The 17,279-nt window shown below is 32.6% G+C and overlaps 1 long non-coding RNA gene across 16 annotated transcripts in view; it reads left to right on the plus strand.

Moving 5' to 3' along the window:
• The window catches only part of LOC106870360 (uncharacterized), a 182,552-nt gene that overhangs the window by 135,378 nt on the left and 29,895 nt on the right, over positions 1-17,279 (plus strand). For 7 of the 16 annotated variants that reach the window (XR_008265917.2, XR_008265912.2, XR_008265916.2 and 4 more), the window contains one exon: positions 13,537-13,898. This is a non-coding gene — a long non-coding RNA (uncharacterized LOC106870360). Of the gene's footprint in view, positions 1-4,906; positions 5,062-6,858; positions 7,018-11,453; positions 11,619-13,536; positions 13,899-17,279 lie in introns of those variants that run through there. The other 9 variants (XR_016245003.1, XR_016245002.1, XR_016244999.1 and 6 more) reach the window with 4 other exon arrangements.

A 17,279-nucleotide genomic window follows, 5' to 3' on the forward strand; every position in this document is an offset into this window, starting at 1 on the left:
TTTCGAACATCGGTTCTCATTCCTAAGGTATTTTTCAATGTTATTATTATTATTATTATTATTATTATTATTATTATTATTATTATTATTATTATTATTCAGGTCACTGCCTGGAATCGAACTCGGAATCTTGGGTTTAGTAGCCCGCGCTCTTAACCACTGGGCTACTAACCCCAAGATTCCGAGTTCGATTCCAGGCAGTGACCTGAATAATAATAATAATAATAATAATAATAATAATAATAATAATAATAATAACAACAACAACATCGAAAAATACCTTAGGAATGAGAAGCCAGGTTCAAAATTTCCCGAAGACACCCGATGAAGGCTGGAAGGTATATCAGCCGAAACGTTGCGTTAACAACAAACAAGATGAGGACAAATATATATCAAATGTAAATAATGTGCATAATTTCTCATCTCTTAAATATAGAACTGTACTTATCTGTTTGTTTGGCTTTCATTGGCATGTAGAATCTGGTGGAGTCTGCCTGGTAAAGCTACATGATAAAAATAGCGCATTAATACCCCAGTCCCTTATCGAATTGCGAGAAAAATATAACTTTATCTTTGTATTTCATAAACACAGGGTCTTTTCTTATTCCATACAAAAAAGCAATTGTAAACATCTCCTGGCCAGTAGGTATACTAACCTTATCCGTTAGTCGAAGTAGAGACCATTGGACCGTATGTGTTATATATAATAAATGGTGGGTGGGACAGATAGCCAAACACTCCTGTTCATAATTTCGTGCCGCAATACATGGGATATAAGATAATGCAATACAAGGGTGAAAGACTAGTTCTATACAAGGTCTATGGAGCGCTACACCACAAAAGTTATGGGGCTCTGAACGCAAAAGGTATAGAGCAGGGGCTCACATGTGATACAAGGATTATGGGGTATTTGAAAACAAGGCTTATGTGAGACTACAGAATAAGGATTATGGGGTAGGACTACTAGAGGATTATGAGACTGTGCAACTTAAGGTTTACGAAGCAGTGTTCCAAAAAAGGTATGGGAAGTACGATGCAAGGGTTATTGAGCGGTGAAGTGCAAGTCTTATGGATTAGTGCAATACAAGAGACAACAAGAAATATCAATAAAGTAGTTGCGACTTGGCTTGTCGCCACTTTTGTGGCATATTACAAGTAACTAATCAGCATCGAAAAAAAAACAAACAAAAGTGCCATGTGGTCGTTTGGATATACATAATTTCTGAACAACATGGAACGATTCCAGAGTAGCATACCACTGTACGTGTAGAAAGAAAAAGCTACGAATTTAGTAGTGCAAAGCGGAAGCTCGAGGTGCTGCCCTTATGGAACGAATACCCATTTGTGGGCGTTGATTGGATGAACTATAAAGGGAGGGGTAGAGAAAGAAAGAAAGAGAGAGATAGAAACACTGCTGTAAGAATAATAACTTGTAGATAGTTAAAGTCACACGAACTCGGACACAAATAGAGCAGTCTCAACTAATTGACATAAATGTGCAAGCGTTGCCAACGTAAATAAATTAAGAAACAAACAATACCATCTTAGGATGAAATGTGGACATTATGGAAGATCTTCTCTCATAATAGTCGATAAATTATTTCCTCGGACTATTCTCGAAAGATTCACTGACGATTATATCCTAAAGAACAATAGAAGATGGTTTGTTTCTGAACTGTAAATACGATAAATCTTGGTTTTCTGTCTCCAGCAAACTCTGGAGTGTTGCCTGGAGCGAGATAATTTCATGTAAGTGATATTTGATGATGCTACAAACGAACGCGTTACGGCAGGTAGATTGAGCCAAACGAAAATTACTGGTCAGCACCTACACGCACACACACACGCACACACACACACACACACACACACACACACACACGCACACACACACACACACACACACACACACACACACACACACACACACACACACACACACACACACACACACACACACACACGTAAAAGTATATAGCACTCAAATTTATTAAATGTATCTCATTTCAACCAAAACTTTGGAATCTGTGTGTATGTTTTGATTTCCATGTACATTCATACATATGTACGTATATGTATGCTCACCTAGACGCAGCCATACACGCACACACATACAATAGAAATAATGGTAATTGAAAACGCACATGGAGTGTATGACGAGATTTAATTATATTAATACATGTAACCGTTTTCACATGTGTTCGATTTAAAAGGGGTGATTTCGAAGATGTGGAGTGATGTCGAAAAATGTACCGGTTGATGCAATTTGCGACACAGCCTCACTTTCCTGAAATTTTGCACTTTTGAAAATCACACAAATCTGAAACTGGTTAAATATATTAACATTAATATGAATAAAGTATTTTACACAACTTCTGTGGAATTTTCTTGTGCATTTGCTGAAGTGCTAAGTTATGGGCGCGCACACCCACACCTACATATATATATACCACGGGCTTCTTTCAATTCCTGTGTACCAAATTCACTCACAAGGCCCCGGTCTGTCCGTGGCTATAGTAGAAAACACTTGCCCAAGGTGGCAAGCGGTAGGACTGAATCCAGAATAATATAATTGGGAGGCAAACTTCTTACCGCACCACCACGCCTGTTTGCTTAAATATTAAAAAAGACTTTAGGAGCCAAGCTGTAATATTAATTTCAGATTTTGACACAGGGCCAGCAATTTCGGGGGAGTGGTTGACTCCAGTGATCAACTGGAAATATTTCATCGGACGCCAAAGTATGAAAGACAAAGTCGACTTCGGCGGAATATTAATAATAGTCATTTTTACTATAGACATTAAGCTTCGAAATTAAGGTGAGGGGCCTGGTCGATTACATCTGCCCCAGCACTCAACTGGTACTTATTTTATCGATCTCGAAAGTAGGAAAGGCAAAGTCGACTTCAGCGGAATTTGAACTCAGAAGATAAGGCCGGACAAAATGCCGCTAAGCTTTTTGTCTGCCGTGCTAATGGTTGTTCTAGGTCGCCACATTTAGGCGGGTCGTGATATTCAAACGAGTACTGTGATGGACTCTTCGAGAATAAAAAATCTGAAAGAGGGGAATCTACGCCAAATATAACGGGGCTATATTAGGAGAATAATGGTAACTGTGAGTGCTTGCGTGTATGCATGTGAATGTGTATTTTTACTTCTGTGTGTACGTATGTGTGTGTGTCTATGTGTATGTGTGTATAATGTAATAAAAACTAAACGTTGCAGCTTTAAAACAAGCAAATAATATATACAACAGAAGCAGCAGTATCACTATAATGACCAGCTAATAATGTAAATAATTCATTTACTTAATCATGTTATTAAGACAAACATTGGAATTAACGTCTCTGACATCAGTTATATCATCTTTTATTGATCGGACAGTTTATGTGAATTATAAATCTTCGCAAGATTACGTATTGCACACTAGACCTCTTAATACGAATTGAACAGAATATATATACATAGATACGTACACACACACACACACACACACACACACACACACACACACACACACACACACACACACAGGACAGACACACTCACACACAAACACACACACACACACACACACACACGCACACACACACACACACACACACACACACACACACACACGCGCACACATATATATATATATACATAATTACATCTATATCAGCAGAAGTGAAGAAGTCACTTTATACATATTCAAATAACATAACATCATTCGCTGTATTGTATATACCATAAGTATACTGTGTTTCTAGTGTTCACAAATGCACAAATGTATACTTGCAAATATCCTTCTTAAGTTGGCGGCAGAACACTTCACAAGACGAAGTAAGATGAATTTACACTGATGTCTAATGTGGACAATGATATAGTAAATTTTCTTAAACTGCTGAACCAAAATTTATATACTTTCTCTCTATTTGTAAAATTTATATACTTTCTCTCTTAATAATGCAGTATTCTACACTCAGATTTTAACAATAAATATACAGAATACTCAACTCACAGATTCAAAATGATTTACAGAGTGTTCAGCTCTCAGAGATAAAAATATATTTACAAATAAAGCGCTCTTCACTCAGAGATTAGCAATTAATGTACTCATGTAAGTCATATACTGCAGATCAAATATCTCAGAATATAATGTGATATTATATTTGCCAAGGCGACGAGCTATCAGAATCGTTATAGCGTCGGGCAAATACTTGGCAGCATTTCGTCCGTCTTTAGATTCTGATTTGAAATCCTGGCGAGGCTGATTTAACCTTTCATTATTTCGAGATCGATAAAATAAGTATCAGTTAAGCACTTGGATCGATGTCACTGATATACCACATCCTCCTTGTGCCAAAACTTGAAACCAATATTACATGATTTTCATTTTTTCTCACTTCATGCAATCTTTAATATTATAGTAATTTGCACTCAAAGACAATTTCTCTTCCAAAACAATTACTGCAGCGAAGGTCTTTCCATGTTTGCGAGTACACGAGTGTGTTAAATACAAATGCACGGATCTTAATTATAATCATCGTTGTTTAGTTTGCCTTTAAGAAATTAATTCTAGCTTATTAATGCTTTGCAGACTCCAGCTAAATTAGCAATTGTTTGTATATTTAAAAAAATACTTGTGAGTGGGTTATGAACGATGAATTCAATGTCTGTAACTGATGAAATATAACGACGCAGAATTACCTACCTCTGTTCGATGATTTCGATCATAGTCCAGCTTGGTGTATTGTCATAACAATGTGTATAAGCTGAATAGTTACCCCAGAAATCATTTTTCCAAGTTCGAGTGTGCTCAACAATATTAAATATAAATGTACGCAGCTTTATAATAAACACATAATTTTACGTCACAATACAGAAGAGCATAAATACATTGAAATGTAATGCAAATAAACCGTTATCAATTATAACCAGGATCTGTTCATCGTCTTACAGCTCATTATTAGAGGTTTATGCGAAGAACGAAGTCTGTTATGTATTTGAACTACACCTATAATGATGCTATGATGCAATTAGATTTTCCTGTAGCTGGAAGTGCTAGGTCATTTCTAGGGTAAAAATTCTTGCTGATCTTGATTTCTAACCGTTGTAAAGTTAATATGAATCATATGGCTATCATCTATTCTGCGTCCTGTTCTCTTTTCTATTTCTTTAGATATGTGTATATGTAATATATGTATTTTCACACACACACACACACACACACACACACACACACACACACACACACATATATATATATATATACATATGTATATATATGCATATATATACATATTATACATACATATATATATATATGTATATATATATACATATATACATATATACATATATACATACATATATATATATATGTGTGTGTGTTTATATATACATACATATATATATGTATATATATATATACATACACATATATGTATGTATATACAGACATATAAATATATATGTATATACATATACATATATATATATGTGTATATATATACATATATATATCTGTATATATGTATATACATACATATATATATACATACATATGTGTGTATATATATACATAGATACATATATATTATATATATACACATATATATGTATATATATATATATATACATATATATGTATGTCTATATATATAAACATACATATATATATATATGTATATGTAAACATACATACATATATATATATGTATAAATCTACTTTGGAGAGGTTAGTTAACTACATACTAGGATATTATTTTAACTTGATTTAGCTTTAACTACATACCAGGATATTATAAATTTGTTTAGCTTTAATTTCATATAACCTTTTCATATATGTACAATGGTAAGTTTGGTTCCTACTTTATTGATGTTTCTCTTATAATTCTGTGTAATTTTTGTATAGATGACATCGAAATTATGGTTGACTGCTTGCTCGTTTTAATCCCTTCATTTATTTAATCTTACTACTAAGTGTTAACGTAATGTATATCTAAGGTTTCGATGGTTGCTATTTGAGTGTAACCTAATTTATTTTTACTTTGTAATTTATAATTTATAATTTCTTAATTATCTTGATTACATATCCTTTATTTGTCTCCAAAATATTTTAATTTAAAAATCAATATTGGATTAATCACATTGACTGATTTTTTTAGATTCTAAAAAAATATATATTATTTAGCTAGATTTACTTCTCTTTGACCATGAAATCTTTTTTTATGTTAACTTTATTTCTGTTATAGTCTATTACAGATAATTTTTTTTAAAGTGAGTTGGCTTTTTTCTCAAGTATCAGATGACTTATTTGATATAATGGCGTCGTATTCATCTACCTACTTTACATCATAATAGTTACTAAAAGAATTCTTCAAATCTATTCCATAGTCATTCAAACATGCGTGCTCATCCGTTCATGCACGTGCAGAATACATACATCCATATTAGGAAGTATTCATTTATATATAGAGTATATTTATTCAGCTTTAATTATACATGCACACACACACACACACACACACACACACACACAGACACATATACAGTGAGTGAAAATAATTGGGTATATGTGCGTGTGTGTATGTGTATGTATATATAAATATAAATAGATATGTATATAAGTATATAAATATATGGATATATATATATATATATATATATATATATATATATATATATATATATATATATATACATATATACATATATATCTATATATATATATATATATATATACAAGCATACTTTCATACATACACACACACACAAACATACATACACACACACTGATATGATATGATGTGTTATTAACTTTGAAATGTCGAAGAACCTGCTAAAATCATGCACATCGCTCATTCTTTCTAAGGAGATTTGCTGCAATATTCAATGCCTGGAGACAAGACCAAAATTTCCGAACAAATTGTTAATTTCATGTCACATATTTTCTAAAACCCTGAAATATTGCAATACTTGCTGGAAGAATAATTCGAAGAATGGAAACTGAAGCAAAAAATATTGCTGAATCGTAAGTGAAAGAAATAAGAAAATTACCGTACAGCATTCCTGTTATGAAATGCCAGAGTCGTATAATACTATTTATGATAGCGATGCTACTTAAGATATAGTAGCAAAGTGTTAAGTGCACATATATGTATGTATGTATATATATATGTGTGTGAGTGTGTATATGTATATATATATATATATATATATATATATATATATATATATATATATGTTTGTATATGTATATATGTATGTATATATATGTATACATATCTGTATCTATCTATCTATCTATCTATCTATCTATCTATCTATCTATCTATCTATCTATCTATCTATCTATCTATCTATCTGCAGATATTAATATATATATATACAATTGCGAGTCGCACAAATTTTTTGCCGTGTTACATATGCTTAAGAAAATGACTTTTCCTTTTTGTATAAATGAAAATGACATGGAAATATTTTGAATCATAAAATAAATAGCATAAAGTTACTGCTGCTACTACTACTACTACTACTACTACTACTACTACTACTACTACTACTACTACTACTACTACTACTACTACTACTACTACTACTACTACTACTAATAATAATAATGATAATAATGCTTTCAAATTTTGCCACAAGGGCAGCAATTTTGGGAAGGCGACGAGTCAATTACTTCGACTCCAGTGTTCAGCTGGTACTTATATTATCGGCCTCGAAAGGAGGAAAGGCGAACTCGACATTGGTGGAAATTGACTTCAGATCTCTCAAACGCTGTCATTACTTTCGAGTCAGTACTTCTTGATACACCAAACATTTCATCTGTTTTCGTTGCGCTAGTGCCTGCTATACGTGCACCAACAATTTGACCTCTTTGAAAGTGCCATAGGACTGTCATATTAATGAATTTTAATTACCTTTTTCTGATGATATCTGAAAAGAAACAGCAATTTTAGCAAAACATATTAAGCAACACTAATAATAAACATAAAAATATACAAGCTTTTGACGGTTTTATAAATATTTCAAAATTATGATGCTATGATGCTAGGTGTTTCCATTGTTTTGTCCAACCCTGTACATTTATATACACATATATATGCATATATATATATATATATATATATATATATATATATATATATATATATATATATATATATATGCATATATATATATATATATATATATATATATATATATATATATATATATATATATATATATATATACAGGAAGTAACAAACTGAGGAAAAGAAATCCTTCAAATGGTGTGTTAAACACACCATTCACTGGTACGTCATATTAATATTGGTATAATTCAATTATAAAGATAATTAAATATAGAGATATTCAATTGACATTCCAATAATTTATTTATATTACAATTTTACATTAAATATTATGAATATAATATATAACATAACATAATATTATATAACATAAATAATTATAAAAACAATAAAAGGCCAACAAATTGTTTCGACAAAATATTTTTTCTGATATACATAATCAAAAGTTCTATTATATATATATATCTAGTCACTTCAGGCTCTTGGCTTTAGAAAAATACGAAATTTGATTTCCATTGTGGAATTGCGCGAAAAATTACACAAATGTGTAGAATGATCCAATGGTGTTGCTAGGCTTTGTATTTTTCTCATAGCTCCCATGGATACCGAATAACCTACTATAATAATACTCTTGTGTTTATGATTGAGAAAGGAATGGGTGATAGATGAATAAGGAAGGAAGGGGTGATGTCATACTTGGTAGTGGGATGATGAAAATTGTACGCTGAAAAAATAAATCACACAGCGTTTCAACTCTGTGTGAATATATGTGTGTGTATGTAAAAGGAGGGGTATGTGAATGTGTGCGTGTGTGTGTGTTTGTGTGCGTGTGTGCGTGTGCACGCGCAATGGAAGTCGAATGGCTCATCTTTCTTCGCTTAGTATTTGGGTTTATTTTTGATTTGGTTGAATCTTGGTTGGTTTTTTTCTTGTTGGTCAATTATTTTTAGCGTTTTGACAAAAAAAAGTCATTCTAAAATTGTTTTTAACATAAGTATGCCCAAACAAGTCGAATGCTTACACAGAGCATGTTTTACAGTCATATCACACAAACCGACTGGGTGAAACCGGGCTTAGCTACTAGTATATATATATATATATATATATATATATATATATATATATATATATATATATATATATATATATATATATATATATATATATATATATATATATATATATACGTATGTGTGGGGGTTATTTTGGTTATAGCACTTACAGTCTTAAGTCTATATTAGCAATAATTTCTCCCTGCGATAGATTAAGTTAACAGAGAAAGAAATTTTCATTAGGTTTCTATTCATATCTAGTACGGAATTATCCCCCGCGAGAAAAAAAAAATATAGAAGATTATTATTAGTTAATCTAATTTCGGGACGTTCGAACAATCGATGCCAACCTGTATCCCAATCACTTGGAGCGGATTTGTGCCATTGCGCGGCAAAATTAACCGGTATTATTTAACAGAAATAGCTGGTGTTGGTTTAACAGACAGCGAAGTCTTCTGCAGCAAGTCAACGCAATATCTCATACCGCTCGAACGACCAGGAATAAACTCCAGGAACTCGAGTGAATAAAACTAATAGAAAACCCATGATTTAGTCTAATTTAATCCCTTGGGTTATTACTTGTTGCGATTTATGGTTCACTCCAAGTGCTCTCAACGCTTTATTAACCAAGAAGATGTGGACCCTTCATTTTCGTGGTCTTCGCCTCGTATGACAGGAACTTGTCTTTGTTGTAACCATATTGTTAACTTCCTATACCGAGATAAATTAGTTTAACCTCTAAAAAATGTTAAGACTTTGCTGTAACCATGTTGTTAAATTCTTATACTGAGATTAATCCAAATGTCTATTACGTACATTTTTAGAGTTCAAGTTATCAACAAGTTGCTGTGTAATGCACTACTAACTAATTCATGTTGTAATCGCATGTGCTGCTATGCAAGTTAGACTGACAACTATATCTCTGCTGTGGTTTGCATTTAATACAAATAACTATGGGCTTATTATCACTGTGGGAACAGTAGAGAGGTCTTCATTTCTTTGATGACAGACTAACTTGTAATATTATTTCATTTTTCTGTTTACGAAGGGTTAAAAATATTTTTGTGTTGAAACTATTTTCTGAGCTAAGTAGAATTAAATGTTCAATAAGTAAATATACAACGTCTGCACAAGAAAAAGAAATATTTTTTTAACGTAAATGTATTTCTTTGTTTACAAATTCCTTAGAATTTTTTTCTTTAAAATTTTTTCCTCCGCTGTTCATACACAGTTCACAACGATTTTTCTAGTTTTAGAACATATGCTGGAAGGCATTTTCAGGCGTTGTACGTAATTCTTGTGTGGTATTTTATTTAATACTTTCTGTCAGCCCAAAATATCTACCAGTCCACATTTCAGAGTGAGTTCTAAATTTGGGGAAGAGAAATTGCTAAGAGGTCAAATGCGGTGAATATGGCAGTTCTGAGAACAAAAGGTGGCCTGACCTTTGTCATAAAGACATAGTTAAAGGCTAATGCCTGAACTGCCGGTTCGTTGTTGGGGCGCTACATCCATAATGTATTTGCCTAAGCCTCAGGATGTCTTCCATCGGATCACGTTTTAGAAACGCTTTGGGATATCTAACTAGAGGCCATTATTGATCCACAAATTACGTGTAATATAACGTGTAATATAACGACAAACATAGTAACATGTTTGTCGCGCGCGCGTGTGTGTGTGTATGTGTATGTGTGTGTGTGTGTGTGTGTGTGTGTGTGTGTGTGTGTGTCTGTGTGCATACCTAATAACCCCTATTACTTTATATTGTTATAAGAAAAAGAGGAGCTGACGTTGAGGGCCATCCAAGTATAAAATTATTGGACTTAAACAATCGGAAGAGTTTATTCTGTGTATCCGAGTCACTATGAATGTTTCTTTCTGAGGCTGCTTCTTCATGAGATAAGAGGACCGACTTCCTTCTCCCTCGTAAGAATGATTGATAGTCAAACTGTTCATACTTATAGAGAAGCCTGTTTAGCCGTAAATTTGTTAGATGACAATCAGTGGCATAGAACGATGGCTGAGGCTTCAGTGTAACGCACATCTTTTGCAATTCTTATCTCGAATTGTGAAATATGTAATCCATTAGCGTTGTGGCACAAATATAAAAACGATTTATCAGAAGACTACAAATATCCCTTCTTTCAGTTTGTCTGAGAGCTAACCATTTGTAAGGAATCTCTGATAGAGCAGCTGAAGTGGTTTCGCAAGGGCTCGCTTGCATGATTTGACAAGGACCGCGGAATATCCATCAGGTCCAGCATCCTCATCTATGATCAGTATTGCATCTTCTTCAATGTATATGTACTCAATTTTTGCCATTTTGGTTACAGGTAAAATGGCGTAGAATTCTGCTGGTTTGTCCATGTGCCTCTGTCACAGCGGTGTAGTGAACACACTTTGGAACTGTTCGTTCAGTACTTCACTTATCTCCATGGAGTTTCATGTCAGGGAGCCATCTTCTTGGAAGAGGGGGTCCTATCTTGTGGCACATTGAGGTTGTTTATTTACATAATATCAAGTTGTTTTTCATTCTTTTGTATGTATATGTACGTAACTGTAAAACAGTACAACTGTATGTGCGCGTCTTGGTGTTGTTTCACTAGCCATTTGGTGATCAGAGTTTCTTTACGCCTACGTTATTTACCGGTTAGACATAAGATTCTGATAATGTAAACACGAGACTTAAAATATGCAATCCATTTGTAGTAATATAAACTTGAGTTGTTGGGGGGGGGGAAATAAAAGAAAAGAAATTTGAAAACCTTTGCCCCCGCATAATCACAGTTTATTGATTCAAATGAATAAAGATTTATATATATATATATATATATATATATATATACAAGAATATAATTCACACACAAACACACATTTACGTATATATACACATACATATATATGTAATCTATACACACACACACATATATATATATATATATATATATATATATATATATATATATATATATGTACATCTATATACATATATATACACATATAATGTATGTATATATATATGTATGTATATACATATGTATATATACATGCATACATATATATATATATATATATATATATATATATATATATATATATATATATATATATATATGCACAAAAACACAAAATAGACAATGATTTCTACTTGTTTAGTGCGTGTCATTTTATATGTATATAAAAAAATCGCTGAATTTTTGAAACAGGTGAACTGATCTATCAAATATTTTATGTTTGTTCGTGAAATACATCTCTGGTTACATTAATGTAGCATGTTTCATAAATGATATAAATGATGTTATGTCTCACATCCCTGCTTGTCAAAAGTTTATCTCTTTGCTTACTAGAAAACAATCGTACATATCTATGTGAAGAACAAAGCTTCTCAAATAGATGGAGAAAATTCGAAGTGTTGCTTTGATGTAATAGTTAACATTACGATCATGCTTCTTGGTTAGATATGGGTTACTGTCACACGGAAAACCCTCGATTTTTCCTTCCAATATTCTACATACACTTACTTATAGCTTTATATACTTCGAGTTCCACTGTTAAATATACACACACACGCACAGGCGCTCACACATACGCACTCACATCAACACATACACATAAACACTCCCACACACACAATACAAATTTGCAATAATGATGTCAAACCGAATTTGTTTGACTTCATTATTACAAATTATATGAGTCGATGCCAGTACCGACCACGTAATCCAGACTCTGCTTACGAAGATACCCTCAACAAAGAACTCAACGTTATAGCTCTGAATTTTCGGCTGAGCACATTCATCCATCGACCTAAGAGATACAGGGTTAAATTACAGGTAGAGGCTTGCTGGCCACTTTAGCAAATATTTCATCAGAACTAGTTCTGACCTGGAGTACCCTATATATTGAAAACCTGTGGTGTCTTATGCATCCGGAGAAGGTGGTGTATTAAAAAAATTGATGCATTTTTCGATTGAATGGAGCCGCCTGAAACGACCGAAATGCTGTGACATCATTGTTACGTATTTGCCAATGTATATATGTATGTATGTATGTATGTATGTATGTATGTATGTATGTATGTATGTATGCATGCATAAGTGCATGTATGTATATATGTATGCATGTATGTATGCTTGCATGCATGTATGTATGTATGTATGTATCTATCTATCTATCTATCTATCTATCTATCTATCTATCTATCTATCTATCTATCTAGCTAGCTAGCTAGCTAGCTAAGCTCACGAATTCATGCGTATGACTATGTATACCGTGGTGAATGTCCTATATACTAATGACAAATCGGTGAGATTTGAATGGTACGTTCGTCATAAGGCTTTTTGAATTTATTTTTTAAATCATAAACGCATAATTTCAAAAATAACCAAATCTGCCTCAATTATTTCACTTTTGTAGGAAGCTAACATCATTGCAGCAGCATTCGCAGCAGCAGCAGCAGCAACAGTAGCATCAACAAGAGCAAAAGCAACAACAGCTACAGCACCAAAAACAGCATCAGCAACAAAAACAGAAACAGCGACTGAAACAGCAACAGTAACAACAACCACAGCAGCAGCAAATGTACTAATTAATTGATTATTTTTCATACTTTCCAAACGACAAAGAAGCAGGAAATACGAGATTGTTCATCAAAGAAGCAGGTATAAAAATTTAACGAACGGCCATTTTGTTTTCTTCCTCTTTTCGCTCGTAGCTGCAAGTAGTAAACTGCAAATATTAGATGTTCGTACATTAATTAAATGAAAAATGAGACAGTTTGATAGTGGGGTAGTTGTTGTTGTTGTTGTTGTTGTTGTTGTTGTTGTTGCTGTTCTTGTTCCTGTTGTTATTGTTTGTTTGTTGGTTTCGCCGCAAGGTAACGAGAATTGCATTTTCTTGTGCGACTCTTTAACTTGGTTTCGTGTGTGTGTGTGTATTATGTATGTATGACATTATTCAGTTATATATATACATATGTATGTATATATACATATCGATACATATATATATGTATATATATATATATATATATATATATATATATATATATATATACATATATATGCATATACATATATATGCATATATATGCATATACATATATATGTATATATATACATGTATATATATATATATATATATATATATATATATATATATATATATATAGATATATATATATACATATACATATATATGCATATACATATATATGTATATATATACATGTATATATATGTATACAATATATATGAATATACATATATTTATATTATATATAAATATATATATATATATATATACATACATATATATACACACACATATATATAATTACAAAGTAAGTATAAAGAAGAAACAATACAATAACAAAAGCCGTAAGAAATTGATAAATACACACATATGTATATATATATTTATATATATACGTATATATATATATATATATATATATATATACATATATATATAAGTTCAAAAAAACACAAAAAACAATAACAAAAAAACAACAAAGTGAGGACGTGATACGGATAGTGTTATTGGACGCTCGGGAAAGGAAGGAGAGATACGTATATATTTATATACATGTATATATATCATATAGGTATATGTGTATATGTATATGTATATATAAAATATATATTCGTATGCATATGACTGTATTTGACTTATTCCATTTTTAGTGTTTGTCAATTTTGTTTTATTCATATTATTTATTTATTTTATTTCAAAAATCTCTAGACTACTTTCTATATCTGCAAATATGAAGGTGTACATGTAAAAAAAAACCCTACACAAACATACGCATATGTATGTATGTATATATATATATATGTATATATGTGTTTGTGTGTGTATATATATATATATATATATATAAACACATGTATATACACACACATATATATATATACATGTACACACTTATTTGTATGTATATCCGCGAGTATGAAAATATGCACGCGTTCACATGCATAAATGGGTACAAAATACCTCTATACACATGCATACACCAACACACACACACACACACACACACACACATATATATATATATATATATATATATATATATATATATATATATATATATATATATATATATATATATATATATATATATATATGTATATATATATATATATATATATATATATATATATATATATATATATATGTATATATATATATATATATATATATATATATATATATATATATATATATATATATATATATATATATATATATATATATGTATATATATATATATATATATATATATATATATATTTTAGATATATATTATTACATATAAATATACATATATATTTGTGTGTATATGTGCGTACATGTATATGTATGTGCGTGTATTGTTTTCTTATATAGGCATAGGTATATGCCCACATCACGTCATTCAGTGGACCTATGTTTCCCCTCTTCCATAAGAGTTCTCAACGCATTCTTCTTTTGCTCCATTGAAGTGCATCATTAGCGAAGAAATTTGTCATTAGAAACAGTGCACATATTTGTAACGTTAATTAGGGTCATTAATTAGTCGAACCTTATGCTCAGGAGACAAAAAAAGACTGCTTCGTTAGAGGTAACGACTAACCCATCAACCGAGTAAGATATTCGGCTACATGCGTCTCGTGGTTACCGCCGGTGCATTGAACAAATACCACGACGCCACACGATGTACTTAGTCTCCACTCCACAATCAATCAGTAATTATGGAAAATGGGCGAAATTTGGCATCGTGGGGTTATCAAGTACATGCAGAGAAAGGGTTTAACCCCCGAGGACATTCATACTGAAAGACTGCTACATTAGGGATGACGCTTCAGCCTTATCAACCGTGAAAAGGTGGGCAAATGAACGTAGAAGGAGAAGGAGTGACTTGTAAATGAACCAAGTTTTGACGTCCGGCAACTACAACCACCAAGACAAACACTGATCCTGTTCACTAGATACTGATCAATGATAGGTGATTGACTATAAATCATATAGCTGATGCTGTTTGTATATCTCGTGAGAAAGGTGAGAATATTTTGCGCAATAAATGTCGCATGCTAAAGGTTTGTGTTCGGTAGTTGCCCCTTCTTCTGACACCTGATCAAAAGTGCAACAGGCTATTCACATGACAGAAAAATCTGACATTGTTTGAAGCAGATACAGCTGGCCTTCTTTAACGTTTCCTAAGCCAGCATAAGTGTTGGGTTCATTACTTTGAGGCAGAGACAAAGAGGCAATCCATCCAGTGTAAACATCTCAGCTCACCTACTCCAAAGAAGATCAAGGTCGTTTCATCTGCAGGGGAGGTCCAAAAGGTATCGTGTTTATTGACTATCTTCTAAAGGGCCACATCATCAATGGAGAGTACTATGACAACATAACTGAGGCAGTTACGAAAGGCTGTCAAAACCAAACATTTAGGAACCGGGAGTAACCTTTGCAATCACCATCAAAGTGTCTCGTTCCACTGGCACAATGCTGTAGCATACAAGTCCTCGGTTTCAATTGCAGCTGTGCGTGAATGCGGGTTTCAACTAGTTGATCGCTATTTATTTTCCTGATTCTTCCCCATCTGACTATCATCTGTTCCGCAATATTAAGAAACGCTTGGCTGAGAACCATTATCCCAGTGATGACAACATCATATCTGCCGTCGATGATCTTTTTCAACAACAGGGTGCAAGATTCTTCGTCAATGGGATCCAAGCGCTGTAACATCGATGGAGGCCAATATCTTGAAAAATGAAACGCATTTGGTGACATCCTTAAGAATATTTTGATCAACGTCTGAACTTTTCCGCCAAAGCACCTGTATACACACACACACGCACTCACACACACACACACACACACACACACGCACACACACATACACGCGCGCGCGCACACACACACACACAAATACACACACACACGCACAAACACGTACAGGGCGAAATTGAACTTGTTACACAGTGAGGTGAGACCACTTCTTATACTAAGTAAGTCCGTGGGGCCAAGAATTTCCTATGTATGAATTTGTTTTGAGCGGATAAAGTGCTGCAAAGCACTTGACCCATATATCAGTGCAATCAGCAATAAAACCAGTGGCAAAACAGAAGCTGAGACGACTAGGAACTGACTGCCCTTTAAATTGTACCCAG

The sequence above is a fragment of the Octopus bimaculoides genome, chromosome 18, assembly GCF_046866305.1.
Source record: "Octopus bimaculoides isolate indiv1 chromosome 18, ASM4686630v1, whole genome shotgun sequence".
Lineage (NCBI taxonomy): Eukaryota > Metazoa > Mollusca > Cephalopoda > Octopoda > Octopodidae > Octopus > Octopus bimaculoides.